This window comes from Lissotriton helveticus, chromosome 10 (assembly GCF_964261635.1).
Source record: "Lissotriton helveticus chromosome 10, aLisHel1.1, whole genome shotgun sequence".
Classification (NCBI taxonomy): domain Eukaryota; kingdom Metazoa; phylum Chordata; class Amphibia; order Caudata; family Salamandridae; genus Lissotriton; species Lissotriton helveticus.
The window spans coordinates 36453856-36471395 of record NC_136071.1 but is presented as its reverse complement, the minus strand read 5'-3'; the positions used below and the strand labels follow the sequence as shown (position 1 = coordinate 36471395).

The following is a 17540-nucleotide window of genomic DNA, read 5'->3' as shown; positions in this document are numbered from 1 at the left end:
TTAATTAAGAAAAAACACTCTCGAAATATTGAGCTCAACTTGTGTTAGGTGTCATTGCGCCTGTGGACAGATTCAAAAGAATGTTTAATCTTAGCAGTTATGCACAGCTTCCTCTCGCTAACAGCGATGTCGGGATAGAAACAGAGGATGGAGAAATTACACGTATTCCGACCTCCCAAATGTTACGTACATATTAAAGTAAGCATTCGTAAGAGAGAACGGTTTAATAATACATAGAACTACCAGTTTAAGTATCCTTTGTATGTTTTTATGATCTTTATTAGGTTTTTTTGTGTCCTTCTATAAGAAATTTACAGACTTGACCCTTTTTAAACATGGCCGTCACGAGCATAGCCGTTTCGTTCCATTGTCCAATGTCATGTCAAACTTAAAGTCTGTGGTGCTGGGCAGGCAGTTCATTGTCTTGGTGAGCTGAGAGGCGGGTATGGCGCATTTGCAGAGTTACTGCATGCCACGCCTGCAGTTCTGCAGTGGCCAGCCACATGGTTGGGCTGAGGTTCCTGTCTGGTCTGTGCAAAGGGGCCAAAGCAGGTGAGAGCATTTTGTCTACCGTTTATTCAGATACACCACTCAAGAGATGTATGTGTACAATGCCTGCCATTTATAAGGGATGAAAGAAGAGAGGACAGGACCATGAACTTGCGCAGTTTAACCTCTATGAATGAGAAGGGTGTTAGGAAAGCTGCAGGATTACGAGATGCAGTTTGGTAATTTTCTAAATGCGTGCTTCCGACGCAACAGTGTGAACAGGAAATCTGAATCGGCAACTCTAGTATATGAAAAACAGTTTTTTAAAAGCAACAAGGACAGAAGCTCTCATCAGCTCTTTAAAAGGAAACAACTAATCCATGTGATAACGAGCCAACAATAGCAACGTGGGAAGATAACACCAGATCTCTTGAATTGCAGTCTGTAGGAAGAGGGGGCCATCAGGTCTATAAAACAGCTGGCAGCTCAAAGTAAAGAAATAGAAAAAAACATCTATTTCTTTACTTTTGCAATAATCGCGGTACCCGCTCTTACGTTTTAACATTGAAGCGCCGGTCCCGCGATTATAGCAAAAGTAAAGAAATAGATGTTTTTCTCTATTTCTTTACTTTTGCTATAATCGCGGCACCCGCGCTTTACTTTTAACATTAAAAGTAAAGCGTGGGTGCCGGAATTATAGCAAAAGTAAAGAAATAGAAAAAAATATCTATTTCTTTACTTTTGCTATAATCGCGGCACTCGCGCTTTACTTTTTACGTTAAAATTAAAGTGCGAGTGCCGCGATTATAGCAAAAGTGAAAAGGGAATTGAAGTGTGGAGAGAGGCACGCTAAGCGCGCACCCGCACACATGCACTCAAGCTCTAGGCCGGCCATGGCAGTCTTTTTTAAAGCCCTTACTAAAAGCCTCGCCTGACCCAGCGCCTCCGCTGAGTCAGGCGAGACCTAAAAACAACATAACGTGCACTGACACCCACTCACCACACCTAAGTACCATATGACATAATGAATAGCTCGCAACATAGTAAACATTAGTCGCAGATGTCCTGGCTATATCTCTTTTCGCCGGGATAAGACCCAGGAAAAGAAGCAATCGTTTGTATCTATTCCCTCCTATGCCGTCTGTGCTTTGGAGAAGAATCAATTTTGGGTCTAATGGGATTTTCCAAGAGTGGCCCTCCCTCAGGCATTTGACTTGTAGTTTAAGCCCTGAGTAAACCTTTATTACCTGATACAGAGTTGGAAAGAAAATGGTGTAATTAATTTAATGTATGATGAATCAAACTACTTCTGGGTAGTAGAAGAGTCCCTCGGCAAGTGCTCATTAGGAGACAAAATAATACCATACTTGCAAACATTTTTACATTTGAGAAAAGGGAGACAGTTAAAAAAAATAAGGGGAAGTTTAGTTTCCTTACACATTCTGTGAAGGGAGCGGGGGGTTCCCTTTCTTAGGCCCAGTGGGTAATAATAATAATAATAATATAATAATAATAATAATCCACATTTGTAAAGCGCACAATCAGGGTAGAGTGGTCCTTCCACTATAGAGAAGGAAAACCATGGGGGATTTGTCCTCCCTATCCATTCGTACATACAAAAAGGTATCCCACATAGAGTATCATATACAGTGTACAGGGCAATGCTAGTCCTCACTATGGCACTGTGTTCCTAGATGCGGAGAAGGAAAGACTTCCTTTTCTTTAAATAGGATATGGTGGTTCTATGACCCTTTACTATTCAAGTAAAGGGTCATAGCACCATCATATACTAACACCACACAGATTTTTTATTTTACCATCCCGAACACTCCACCAATAAAGGGATATCTTGGAGTAGTCAAGGTAATTTTAATCTTTACATTACGACCCCTGGTATTTTCTTATAAGAGCTCCCAGGAAGATGGTTGAGCCCACCGTGACCTTTAGGAGCCAGAGTGAACCCTATGATGGAATATGACACTACTCGAGTGTGTGAGGGTTATTTAAAGAAAAGGAAGTCTTTCCTTCCCCGCATATAGGAACGCAGCGCCATAGTGAGGAGTAGCATTGCCCAGCAAACCATATACAATACTCTAGGTACCTTTTTGTATGTACAAAGTTTAGTTTTCCCCATTGTAGTATATTCAATCAAAGGGGATTTTTATGGTGGGAGAGCGAGAATAAAGCAATTAAAAAAAATATCTTGAGTTTGCCGCCTGAATCAAGCCTGATGACATATGTAATAGCTCAAATCGCCAATACCATGAGATGAGAGAAATTACACTGTGTAGAGCCAAAACCAACTTTGTGTGCATTTTAAAGAATTGGTAACAATAGATCCGAGTGACAAAATACTTTTGAAGGCTCCTGGTGGGACCAGTTTTGTCCTTGTATGTATGTATGTGTATATGTATATATATATATGTGTCCATAACCTCCCTCCAAAAGGAAGAAGCAGAAGCCCAAGGGGAACAGTTCAGAAAGGCTTTATTTGTTTAGTACAGCTCCCGTGGCGGCGAATGCATTTCGGCTTGCGCCTTCTTCAGCGCCCAACACCGGACTGGTAATCGTGGTAAGTTCTTCCCTGCTGCCTGTAAGCTGACTTGTGTGAGTCCGCTCCTCCCCCCTACAATCCTGCTCACCTGTTGCAGGTCGTTTCAGATCCTCCGAACTGCAACTCCCAGGATGCTTTATGTCACAGCAACTCGGGATGGTGAAAACATGGGGGGAGAGAGAGTAATAATCCTGTTGCAGAACCCAAATGTAGCAGGACACGTTACAAAACAAAACTGTTCCAAACACCTCCAGCCTTTTCTCGGGTCCCCTCATACCGTCACAGCCCCCGGAATATGTAGTATACTTGTAAATGTAGTATACTTGTAAAGCGGAAGTCCAAAATATATATATATTTTCCAAAGGACAACACGGAGCACTCACTGGGTATCTATTATATGCTTTATAAACAGATGCATTTCAGCACATTGCCTTTATCAATGCTTGAAATGAAAAATTTCCTAGCTAACGTAACGGAAAGTTTCAATTCTATTAAGGACAAGGAGGCGAGGATTATGCAGTCCTTTCTTCTCTTTATTACAAACAGCAAATTCAAAGTGGACCAATAAGAAAACTTTTCAGGAACTACAACTCCCATGAGCACATGGGCTACAGTGTCCATAACCCCAGCCATCCAATCACGAGGGTCTCCACTGTATAACTGGTCCTGACGTCCCTTCCTCTTCCTCTTCTTGTCTGCGAGGAAAGATCTCGAGGACGTTCATCACACCTTCTGGTCTCGTCCTAAAGCAACACAAGACAAACCGTTATCGTGTTCCCCTATCCGTGTACGGAAGCATGGAAACGCAATACGAGATAACCTTTATTTCGAAATAACATGGAATACTAGTATAATAGACATTCGAACCGTAAACATGAGCAAGCAGGAACGTCTTGAACTCCCGAGGTAGCGAGATAACATGTGAACACTAGTACAATAGACATTTTAACCTGAGAAGTAGCGAGATAACATCTGAACACTAGTATAATAGACATTTTAAACATAAACAGGAGCAAGCAGGAATGACCTGAACTCCATAATTAGCGTGAATGCTGCCAAGCAGGGATAGCCGTTTAGATACTCAAACCCCCCTGAAACATTTACTTACCGGAATTACGGAGAAGTTGGGGTGGGAGAGACCACAGCGTCTCGGGGGGGATAATCCTCGCCTCCTTGTCCTTAATAGAATTGAAACTTTCCGTTACGTTAGCTAGGAAATTTTTCATTCTATGTCAGGACGGAGGCGAGGATTATGCAGGTTTAAAGCCTTTCAACCACCAATTCTGCGGCACCAAAAATAGGCTTGAAATAGAATTTCTTAAATGTGGATTCGGAGGGCCCGTCTGCCGTGGCTATAATCTCCTCTAGCCTGCCGCCAAGCTGCACGGCCTTAGAAGTCATTGCTCCCCTCGTGGAATGGGCTCCGAACCTGGTCACATCCGCCCCCGCCTCGGTCGTGGTCCAACGGACCCACCTGGCGATGGTTGGAGAGGAAACCTCTTTGAACGGTTTCTGTAAAGCGAAGAGGAGCTGACGATCCCCCGGAGGGCGACAATCGAGCGTCATGTCCTCGTACACCTTAAGACACCTCACAACGCAGGTAGCGTGGGTTGAACCGGAAAAAGTAGGGTACGGTACCGACCTGATGTTAGTCTTGGTTCTCCTAGGCACCGTAAAAGTGACTCCATCTGGGGTGTACGCCCGAGCGGAAAAATCCAGGGCTCACACGTCCGAGACTCGTTAGCACGAGACCCGACAAAACACGATCGCCAGCTTGGCGGACAACATCGGCCTAGTGAGGGACTGATTATCTCCCCATGAGCGGAGTAGACGGAGAACGATGTTGACATCCCAGAGACAGTCGTATCTGGGTTCTGGGGGCCTAGGCAGTCTAGCCCCTTTCATCAGTTTGCAAACCCACGGGTGCTCCCCTACGGGTGTCCCACCCACTTGGGCATGCCCCGCCGAAATGGCGGACCCGGTAAGCCAAGCCTGAATAAGCCAAATCAGCCAGAAAAAATCAAGACGTGAGTAACGTCCGCCCCCACTGGATCGGTGAGTCTACCCATACACCGAAGATGCCAACTTCCCCAAGCTGAGCGATACCTCCTGACATTTCTCGGAGCCCAGGCTCGCCATGTTGTACCATGTCTCCGGGGGAATCAACGGAGGGGACTCCCCCCCAAGGGACCCTTGAGCAGCGACGGAAACAAGGGCAGTGGAATCCGACAGTCCCACAACGGTTCCAAAAGGGTGGAACCACGTTTGGGCCCGCCAAGACGGAGTCATCAGGGTCATGTATACTCATAGGCGGCAAAACAGCGCCGTCACTCTAGTCATCATCAGGGTCATGTACACTCGTAGTCGGCAATCTGCGCCGCCACTCGAATCCTAGGAAAACGAGGGAGCGCGAATGGTAGGTCCAGCAACCAAACCCGCAGGAACGCATCCCCTGCGGTAGGCGTCGGGACTGGTCTCTAGCTCCCAAACCTCGGGGCTGACAGTAGGATTGGGAGGGAAGATTCCCAGTGCACTGACCCCACTAGGTCATCAAAGCCTGGAAGGCCGTCCAATCCAGCCGCCAATCGGTGAAACGCGGAAGTTCCTGGAGTGCCAGACCGCAATCGCGGTTCGCCGTCCCGGAAGGTACACCGTCGACCCCGAAACGGCATTCCCAGGCAAAAAATGCCAGAATTAATTTGCCAGTTCCGCCCAGGTCAGAGACCGAGGGCTGCTCCGGCCATCGATGTAGGGCACCGCCGACGCCAAGTACGTGCGTAATAGGATGCAGCCCGATACTCCGCTCTGAGTGAGAGGTCCAACCGTAAGGAACCCGCTAGAGGTTTTAGGCAGGTAAAGTGAAGGCAAAGTTCCTCCACGGATCAACGGCCCCCTGTGGAAAATTAGTGCGTTTTGGTGAACATTATCTGCGCCATCTTGCCTCTTCCCCTGATGCCACACTTTTGTCGTGCGCGCCCGCCATTTTAAGATGCCCCGATCAGAACAAACCCTTTTTGCATGCCGCTGGCCCCTGACATAGCCCTTTGCCTTCACTAAGCCTGCACGCTGACCACCCCCTGCTTGCACCTGCCTCGAGTCATAAACCCCTCTTCGGCGCTGCTCTGCCCCAGGCCCTCATCCTGTTCCCAGCGCGACACCTCCCTGCTTTCCTTTCATGATCTCCGGCCCTTAGATGCAAACCCCCTTTTCCCCGTGTGCCCGTTTTGTCCTCCCCGTTCCCAAGCCGACACCCAGCTCTGCCGATACCATCCTTGCCCCTCCCCGTACAATAGAAAGCTTCCCCCATCAAAGAATCCCCGGGTTGATCAAAGCCCCCACCCCATGAGATCCGATCAAACTCCCCACATTCCGTGAATCGGCGGATTATCCAGCTGCGCGATGCTCATCACCTGTTGTGACTAGGGTGGGGACTTCAACTGTAAATGTGTGTGGGAACGGGCCCAAAGGGGAGTTCCGAGAATGTCTTTTCCGTACATCAAAGCTTTAACATGTATGTGTAATCTACAATAAAGTCATAAATGTGGGTATAAGAGGCCAGGCCTCAGAAATACAGTTAGAGCACCTCAGAACGATACCTTCTGTCCGTTTCGTTGTGTTCTCCTCCGGAGAGAATAAAAAAACCTTGTTTCCTGCTTTCCAGTCTCCAGCGCCTGCCTCTTCATTGATTTAAATAACTAGAGGGTCACAGAGGCAATACCGCCGGGCAAATATCGATTGTCCCCGACCCGATTGAACTTTTTTTACAATTGGCGTCCCAAGCGTGGGGCCCATCAGCGACTCGTGGATCCAGTGGGAGAGGTCCCGACGACAGAGTGAACGACTGCAACGATCGGGAGAGCTCTTGCCCAATAGACCCTCGTCTGGCAGCCGATCATCCGAACTTCACTAGTTCCGAACAGACCTCTCTCGAGTGATCTACGGTCCTGACTGGGAACCATCAGGAGTGCCGTGAGAAATACGAGAAAAAGAGGACGATCGGGCGCTGGATTCGGAAGACAAGAAACTGTCCACATGGTCCGGGTAAGGTCGTGTTGCCACGACAAGTTGCGAAAAAAATTTGTTTTGATTGCTTGATTGTTCAAAATACTAGTATTGCTCTGTTTATTTTTATTTGGAGATTCACTGTCTGCAAACGGAGAAACAACAGGCTCTCTCTCCCTTTGCAAGCAGTGGAGGATAGGTAGGGTAGCAGCCGTGCTTGTTCTTTTTCTCCCCCACTCAATAATTGCTTGAAACTGAACTGTTGTTCACAAAACTATTGTTTCCTGGAGATTCCCTGTCTGCAAGCAGGGAAGAGACCACCCTTTTTGCAGATAAGTGAAAAGGGTAGGTAACGCAGATCTTTGCGGACCTACTCATTCTCCCCATTGTTATTTATTGGTCGTTTGGTTTTATATTTTTTTTTGATCCATGAGGTATTCACTACCTGCAAACAACGTAGAATAGAAATATTCTGTCTAGTCTTTGCACCTAGTGATAAGATAGGCAGTGCTGACTTTTTAGTCCCTCGTTACGAGCCGTCATGTCTGTCTTCTCCCCACTGATAAATAGCCTGTTTAGCCCGGACCGGGTGTTAGAGGTGGACCATATAGCTCCACTAGAAGGCACCCCTAATAAGGACATGTTCATAAACTATGGGTTAGTCACCATAGCTTATAATAAATTATGGCACAGGTATACCGAAGATAGCCAAGACAAACAGTGGCCACTGGCAGGATCCTTTGACCTTGATAAAATAGAAACGTTAGAAATAGCCCTTCGAAATAATAAGACGACGCCAATTATGCTCGACAGTCTCGGTATGTGGCGCAGAGAGGCTACGAAACGACAGAGAAAAGACGAGGATAAACCAAGTAGGGAAATATACCGACAGGACAACCCCAGGACACCGCTACCCACAACTTATCCCCCGACACTATGCAAAGGACGACCAGACTTAGGGTCAGACCAATGCGCTTTTTGTAGGTATGTCGGACACTGGAAAGCCCAATGCCCGACTCTACTGAGCGTGAGTAAAGGCAAAGGGCCGACAGGAACGACAGACCGACAGTACGGGAAAAGGCGCGAGACAGAGAAGAACCCGACTTACATAGACAGACCAGACAGAACCACCACGTTTGATTATGCCCGATGGCACAGATTTCGCCAGGAAAATCTCAGCGGCATGCTCAAGTTCTCCTAGGTCGGGCAATGTCAAGACGGGAACCCAGCCTCGTTTAAAATTCACAGACGGAAAGAGATAATTATGACCAATAACTGTTTTTTATATTTGTCTTGGGTCTTTGTATGTCGTACTTGTACTGTCCCCCGTCTGAGTTTGTGTGTATGTAATGTACAAATCTGCGTCATCCCTCTACACGTGTTTCCGTGTTACTCGACCTCTGTTAGCAGAAACTTAGCATAAAAGCAACCTGGAAAGAAAGAAATGGTAAAACAAAATCCGTAGACCATTAATAAACTTGAACTTTTAATTTAACACAACAAACAAGGAATAATAACGATAAACTGTAGAAAATGAAAGTCAAACAGAACATTCGCCCCCCCCCATTCTGGAACCTTCCAAGGTAGGGCAGGGTTACGGCTACGCCCAACCAACGGCAACCCATATAAGGCGAGCCCCGCCGCCAACTCTTGGTCAGGAAATCTTAACGTATGGGGGAGCCGGAGGAGAGGCAGGAGCCCGCAGCCTGGGCATTTGCAGGTAGTCCCGCCACATGTCTCCTTGGCCGGCCGCAACGGGCCTGGAAAGACTAAGGTAGTCCCGCCACACGTCCAAAGGAGAACGAGGCACCTCTTCCTTTTCTCTTCCGTCACAGCCGCAGCAGTCCTGGACGGCGGGATGTCCTGCACGTACCTCCACAACAATTTGTCCAAGTTGGGCTGGGAGGGAGAGGCGACGCGGACGAGCCTCTCCCACCTCCACCGGTAGGAGGTTTCCCAGCCCCCAGCCCGACGCCGAACATCCCCAGTCAGGCGATGGTGCCCATACTTCCACAGCACCGAACACACCATGGTGGCACCCCAGTACTTGCGCAGCACCGAACGTACAATGGTGGCACCCCAGTATTTGCGCAGCACCGAACGTACAATGGTGGCACTTGGGGAACACCGGATGTGGAGAGGCCTTCATGCGGGGCGATGAAAAGGAGCGGCATGGAGTGCACCGGGAGAAGGAGACGATGTGAACGAGTCTCCCTCGCCCCCCCAGGTGGGGGCATCACAGCTGCACCCCAGCTGAACGTCCCGCTCTCACAAAACAGGGACCTCTTCCTTTCACTCCGAAGGGTCTCTTCCATTCTTGCAAACTCGACGAGAGTGGCCCCTGTAGGGCCTCAAAATGGCGTCTGGATCCGCTGGAAGGCGGGCCCCGGCCACTAGAGTAACTTTGGCCAGCCGTATAACTCGAACATTTGTCCCATGGAGCACGAGCCCCCATCTCCGACAGCATCTCCGCAGCCTTGAAGATCATACAAAGGTCCCCGGCGGAACCTTCGGCCTTTGCAGGTTTCCGGTAAGGGACGGCTGCCTCGATCGCCAACGAAACAAACATGACATTGCCACACCTTCTGTTAGCGTGAATTCTAGAACTGCCGAAAAGGACTCTGGTCCAAACTGCCAGTAATGGAAACATTTCCCCCTGATGCTGCTTCCGGACTGTGCCGGCCCCGCCCAAAATGACGCTGGTATCAATCGGAACTTACGAACACCTCGTGGTGTTCCTTCGCACTAATATAAACTTGATGTTCTGAGATTTTATATGATCCTTTGTACACTTGGCTAGAAAAGACGAAGAGAACTCACTCGACGAATAGTGTGAAAAGATCCCCGTTACAAATGTTGATTACGAATGTACAATGTATTATATTTTTATAACTGGTGTAAACCCCATTTACGACGCGCACGTACGGTATGCATATAGGAAATCTGATTACAACTGTTATGATTATGCTTCTAAATTATGAAAATATATGCCCCCGAACCCCCAGCCAATTAATAGACGTTTTAGTCTCTTACAAATGAATGAGTAAAACTTTCCGATGTTTTTATTGCTGCAAACGACACCCCCCACTGTACGCACTTTAGCCATTGCCACGACCGACCAAATACGACCGCACCCTCATAATCCATATGCTGAAATGATTTTGCAAAATAAAGTCTTTGAAACTATGGACGGGTATTGCATGCTTTATTTTAAAAATGTGGGATCGGTGGGAAAGTTCTTTTTCTGTGCACCCTACTCTGCTCTCTCTTTAAGGTTAAAAGAAGATGGTTGCCCAGCCCTGGAGGACGGATCGGATCGACAACACGACACTCCGCCTTCAAAGTACGCGACTGACTCATGAACTCTCGCGTAGAGGAAGACCTTGACTTCCAAGGATGGGTAAAACGAATGGTGTAAATGAGGGAATGTAAAAGGAGGGTGAAATGAAATAATGTAAATATTATAAAGTACAACGTTCCAAAGTAGCAGGGACCCAAGAACCGAAGAACTTTAGAACGCCACGGCGTTGAAAGAGGTTTAAGGATCCCGATAGTGAGATATATCCTTTGACTAGATACCTCGCACTAGGCACCTCTGGTTTCCTTTTTATGTTTCCCCGCACACGTCCTACATGAACACACTACCCCCCCTCGACTCCGGAAACCATATCCCCGGGGACCCTGCCCCAAGGAGGAAAGACGAGTAAGAGGTAAGTAAAGGACTTATGAATCCATGTATTTGAATGCGCGCGAATGCTGTCTCCCCCACCCCCCCCCCCCTTTTTTCCTCCCTCTGCAGGTTACATCAGAGATTACAGCCAAGGTGTGGCGAAGATCTGAGACCTTGCCATGTCTAAATACACGAAACGGACTAGCGCCGCAGGGTGGTGTCTAAGCACGCCTGCAAACTACTCACGTATCGAACAGACCCGGAAAATTAGCACAACTTGATAGAAAGTGATCACCCTTAAACCAGACCGGACGAATGAACCCATGTCACGTATGATGCGAAACTGTGAGGGAATGTGTGTGTGTGTGACTGAGGCGTTGACCCAACTGGTCAAAGGACCGAGAATGCGAGAAAGTGCGACAAAATGGTACCTCCTTTCTTCTTTCCTTTTTTCTCAAGGCACGTCCCCTCTACCCTGTCTAATGCTCAAACTGCATGATTACAAGATCCTAACGCAGACCCGTGAATGCCCTTTACTGTGTAATGCACTAAATAGCCTTTCTTGAATACACTGCCACCCTCTCTGTTGCACGTGTACTATTTAGCCTGCCGTTGCACTCTCTCTCTCTCTCTCCCTCTCTCTCTCTCTCTCTCTCTCTCTCTCTCTCACTCTCTCTCTCTCTCTCTCTCTATTTCTGCACTCCCACTCTTCCGAGTGGTTAGCCCCGAAATTGGCAGATTGCCACCCCTAGCACACCACCTAATTGGCTTCAAATACCGTCAGTATTTGCACAAACGCTTGTCTTTAATACAATCACCCTGAGGCCGCGTCATTACCTCTCCTTTTCCGCTAGAAGTCAATGAACCCAGGTTGGGCCGTAAGGGAAAGGACAGGTAAGACGACAGAGGTTCCCTAATCTGACCCGAAATAAGGGAACTACATGTCAACGGCTCCTATAGTATAAAACAAGGACCTCAGAATACGCGACCCTCCCCTCCCCGAATTGTCGCAATACCCAAACCGGAAAGGTGACCACCCCCGTTACCTCCCCTGTCTATGTCCCTGGTTGTTTCCCATAAAACCCCTGTCCTTCCTAGTTAAGTAACCGGGCTGTAAAAGGTTACGTAGGACCCAGAATGATGTTTTACAAGGTTAACAGACTAGACCAAGGTAAAGAAATCATCAAAATGAACCCCGCAGTAGTTGAAAAACAGGATGCACCGATAGAAAGGAAATGTTTAGCCATGTTCGTCTCTCAGCAAAATACCTGTGTAGTACCATGTTGACGACTCACTGTACCCTTTTTGTAAATGTAAAACTCTAGAGAACGGCATATCTTTGCCAGATTTGTCTCCCGAAGGTGGGTTACCATCAGATGAACTGTCATGCCTGTAATAAATAATTATGAAGGAAAGTCATAGTAAATCCAACAGGTCCGCCACCGGTCATTCATATGCCAGTTGTGAACATTAAATATAACGGACATTTTCATTCTTTGCCTGGAGCTGGGAGAGAAATAGACTTTTTGATTATCTTCATCTGCAAATTTTCTAAAGACTGTCTTTTCAAACTTGTTTAAGGGTACTGCTGTTGGAGGAGAGAAGGACCGGATGTGGGAGCACGAGGCCCGACTGCAGACTAAGGAACACCTGCGACATTAGCCAAGGCGAGACCACGACTGAAAAGAGCTGCAGGACGAGGCACTGTTTTCGACAGCATGAAAAGAAAGGGTCGACCTGATGCCCCTGCTCGACGTCCAGTGCCTGTCGACAAGTCCCCGCTCTCTGAATTCCGTCACACGCCCGCCTATTTGAAGTCTCTCGTTCCCCTAGTTTGTTCCTAATTTGGCCTTGCTCCATCCCCCTTTTCCTCTGACCTACCCTATGGACTGTTTTGTACTCTCTTCTTCCATCTGAACTCTCTGACAATCACCTCAAAGGACACAGGGCGAAAAGGACCTTTTCGACCGGAGACGCGAGGAAAGGGTCGTGCCCTGCAACGCAGAACTTAGAACAGAGCTGGACTCGTAGCTCCACCGCCGGTGCTCAACAGCGCCAACGAAAGACCACAAAGAACAATGAGAACTCGTAAACTTCGAACATTTGACATCCTCAACCACCGTTTTGCTACGCCTCATTTCTCTCCCAGCCGCCATTGTATTGATCCTGCTCCAATCCGAATCCGAAATATGTAATAACCTGCCAGTTCACGTTATGATATGTACTTGCTGCTCTCGCTGCAGAACCGTTTTTTGTATTTCATTCCTATGACTTTCCTGCTGAACAAATTTATCAAAGTTTATCAAATAGGTGCACCTCCTAAAAACTAGAAACCTCAAAATGTATTGTTTACAACTCTTTTTCATCTAGGGTTCCTACCGTTTTCTTTCTCATGCTCACCACAGTAGAACCGAATAGAAAATGAACCAGCAAGATGTCTTGAATATGTTAAAGGGAGGACTGTGGAAAATTAGTGCGTTTTGGTGAACATTATCTGCGCCATCTTGCCTCTTCCCCTGATGCCACACTTTTGTCGTGCGCGCCCGCCATTTTAAGATGCCCCGATCAGAACAAACCCTTTTTGCATGCCGCTGGCCCCTGACATAGCCCTTTGCCTTCACTAAGCCTGCACGCTGACCACCCCCTGCTTGCACCTGCCTCGAGTCATAAACCCCTCTTCGGCGCTGCTCTGCCCCAGGCCCTCATCCTGTTCCCAGCGCGACACCTCCCTGCTTTCCTTTCATGATCTCCGGCCCTTAGATGCAAACCCCCTTTTCCCCGTGTGCCCGTTTTGTCCTCCCCGTTCCCAAGCCGACACCCAGCTCTGCCGATACCATCCTTGCCCCTCCCCGTACAATAGAAAGCTTCCCCCATCAAAGAATCCCCGGGTTGATCAAAGCCCCCACCCCATGAGATCCGATCAAACTCCCCACATTCCGTGAATCGGCGGATTATCCAGCTGCGCGATGCTCATCACCTGTTGTGACTAGGGTGGGGACTTCAACTGTAAATGTGTGTGGGAACGGGCCCAAAGGGGAGTTCCGAGAATGTCTTTTCCGTACATCAAAGCTTTAACATGTATGTGTAATCTACAATAAAGTCATAAATGTGGGTATAAGAGGCCAGGCCTCAGAAATACAGTTAGAGCACCTCAGAACGATACCTTCTGTCCGTTTCGTTGTGTTCTCCTCCGGAGAGAATAAAAAAACCTTGTTTCCTGCTTTCCAGTCTCCAGCGCCTGCCTCTTCATTGATTTAAATAACTAGAGGGTCACAGAGGCAATACCGCCGGGCAAATATCGATTGTCCCCGACCCGATTGAACTTTTTTTACACCCCCCAGCCTGACCGGCTGGCATCCGACTCGATGATCAGATCCGGCTGGAGCCGGAGAGTGTTCGCCCGTTCCGCGCACACACGCGCTCGATCAACCCACGTACTTCCGTCCTCGTCTCCTCCGTCCGGGAGACGTGTTTGGGGTACGTGAGCCCTTGCTGAGGTGTTGCGCCTCCATACTTTGCAGGCCAGCCGACTCCGGGAGATGCCGTCCTTCCGAAGGACCTGAGACAGCTCCCCGCGAAACTCGGTGACCTCCTGAAAAGGAGTGTGGAGGGAGGCCGACTCTGAATGGAATAGGGAACCCAAGGAGACCTGCCTCATGGCCTGAGCCCGGCTATCTGCGCATGCCGCACGCAAGCCAGAAGTGGGAGCAGAGCGGTAGTCATGTTCAAGTGTCCTGGGGACGGACCGACGAGTTGATCCAAGTTCAGGATGTCATCGAGATATCCGCTCAGCCGAGCGCCCCCTCGCGCAGAGTCCCAACCACCGGCCGAAGGAGCCTCGTCAAGCACCACGGGGCCGAGGGGAGGTAGAATGGCAGCGTTTGAGAAACGAAACCTTACCATCTCAAGGGAACTGCGAGAAAACCGGAGAGGCGGGGAGATGGGACCCGAGAGGTGCGTGTCCTGCAAGACTAGACGGACCATCCGATCCCCCAGGAGAAGGGACCGCGTCGGAAATGGATCCCCTCCATCTTGTAGTGGTGGAACCAGTCACTCCTCGAATCCCCGCGAGTTTTGACCGGCCGAAAGCCTTTAGTTTAGGGGACCGGCCGAAACCTGTGTCCTTTTTCTTGACCAGAAGATACAGGTCAAAATCCGTAGGGTGCCGGAGGACCTGCGGCTCGCCCCCAAGCTTAGGATCGATTGTAATGAGAAGCGACCGCTAACGTTACGTCTCCAACGCGAAGTGCGCAATGCCCAAGAAACATAGGGCGCGTTGGGCCCCAACTGCCACGACCTCTGTGGATAACGCAGACCCCGACTCTTGGCCGACACTTCTGTGACCTGAGCTAAGGGATCCACGGCATCCAGGAGGTGACCCGACAGTTACGCCAGGAGCGGTCTAAGTCTCACGTCGGGTCCTACGTGAACTTGGCAAAGAACTTGAAGAGTTTCTCATCCGTGTCCGGGGTGACGGCCCCCCTGCCCTCTAGCTTCGATCGAGAGCATTCACCCCGCATGCGGGTTCCAACCTCCTTTTCTCGAGGTTTGCGAAATGTTACTCGCCACACAAGCCGCCACCTTGGGGTCAGGAAACCTCTCCGACGACCTAGGATGGTATATCCTTGAAGGGTCAAACAGATCGGAGGACTTCCCATCCCCATCCTGGGACCCCGATGAGTGAGACACCGGGCGCCATGGTCGGCCCGTGTAGTCTGCCTCAGTCGAGGAACCCCTTCACCGGACATACCCTCTCCCTCCAAGGGGAAACCATCATCATGGTCTGTCTCAAAAGCGACCTCGTCGCCACTCCAGAGCGACCTCGTCGCCATCCTCTCCGGGTGTGACTCCCTCCCGGCAGGGTACATGTATGAGCGTCCGCGCACTCTGCAGCGAGGAGGCCCCCAAACGGTCGGACTCCCCGGGTGCCCCGCGTGACGCTCTTCTACACCCACCCTGCGCGCTTCGAGGTCCGCGGTCCACCGACACTGGGGAACCAACCCCCCGGGGATACCCTGGGCGAGAGCGCCCACCCAATCCCTCGGAGGGGCTAGTCCAGAATCCAGGGCCAGCGACCGCGCGCAACCAACTGCAAGCGGTAAGGGTTGGGAGAGAAATCTCTTCCGCCTCCTGAATTAAGGGGCTTGCCTGGACAGATGCCAGCGTCAGATGAGGGTGAGAGCACGTATACACCTTAAACAAATACAGCAGGTAGCCCCCTCGCCAGTGCTCAAGCAACCCAGCTATCAAACTGGGCGCAGTACCTTGATGCCACCACCAGGTGTCGCTGCGCAGTAGCGCGAGTGAGGGGATCACCGAAGCCGGTGTCAGGCGAGGCTTGGTGAGGCAGAGCGGCGCTCTCCTCAGCGCGCCGCCACGCCAGCAGAAAAAACCGCCGACAGGCAGCTTCTCCGTAGCGCCGGGCGCCCCACAGAGCCGAGAAAGCGCGGGAAGCGCGCAAACACGGTCCGCGATAAGCGGGAGGATTGACGGCGCAAGCAGAGCCTGACGCGCGTCTGTCACCAAGCGACTCCTAGAAGTGCGAGTCCAGCATGGCGCGATACCATAATTAACCAGCTACAAGGCTAAACAGAAGTAAGTGACAATATCGGCGTCATAATAATCACAATGAGCTTATCCAAGTAAAGTAGCGCACAGCAATACCAGACAAACCATATTTCAGTAGGAAAGCTGACGTAACTGAGACTCTATCATTAAGTAGAAACAAGCTAAACAGAAGCACGTTACGTCGTAACAATTAAAACCAAGCATATCCAGATAATAGAAATAATAATAAGCTCAACAATACGTCAGTAGGAAAAGAAGTGGACTTAACTGACGAGCAGAGAAGAAAGAGGAAGAGGAAGGGACGTCAGGACCAGTTATACAGTGGAGACCCTCGTGATTGGATGGCTGGGGTTATGGACACTGTAGCCCATGTGCTCATGGGAGTTGTAGTTCCTGAAAAGTTTTCTTATTGGTCCACTTTGAATTTGCTGTTTGTAATAAAGAGAAGAAAGGACTGCATAATCCTCGCCTCCGTCCTGACATAGAATTAAATGAAGTCAACCCTCATTATGCAATTCATTTAAAAATCTTGTAAACTATTCCCATTGGAGGATTAAAAAGTGGCCAGTAAGAGAGGACTGTAGCCATCGGATAGTTTGATTTTGGCGGCCATATTTGCATGTAATTTCACCGTTCTAACCTGATAGCAGTACCTGCGTTTGCACATTGCATCTGATGAACGTCTCAATGCCTAATAAACCATCTCTCCTTCAAAAGCACCAAAACATATATGTGCTGAATGTCATTTAGTACACGCACGTGGCCACATTGATGCAGGCCTGCCACTTAATTCTGCCCTGCTTAGGCTACCACGTACACTCTTGGGAGCTGTGTCTCTTCAGTAAAGTGCCCCTCGCCACAGCCACTGACCTGGAGATTCACATGCAGGCGTCGGGCAAACGAGCATATGTCCTTAATATAAATAATTCATAACCTTAGTCGATCAGGGATATCCAAATGCGGTGGTTCAGGCAGTATGTAAAAAAAAGAAATAAACGCACCTACCAGCAACTGCCGAACTGAAGACGGGTGCCTCCGTAATCAGTGATGGTGAACTCACTCAAACATGTGTTTTTCCAAAGGACAACACAGAGCACTCATGGTGTATCCATTCAATGTTTTATAAGCATATATATGTTGTGATGGCTCTGTTCTTTATTGTAAATAAAAATGCACATTGTGAATAATTTGCCCCCCAAGAATAGCTAAGCAGTGTACATTAGTAAAATATTTGGGTAAGTGTCCCACTATTTTTCA

The 17540-nt window shown here is 49.0% G+C and overlaps 1 protein-coding gene across 2 annotated transcripts in view; it reads left to right on the top strand.

Annotated features, from left to right (window-relative positions):
- The window catches only part of LOC144785836 (synaptonemal complex central element protein 1-like), a 265320-nt gene that overhangs the window by 10042 nt on the left and 237738 nt on the right, over positions 1-17540 (top strand). The window lies entirely within an intron of this gene.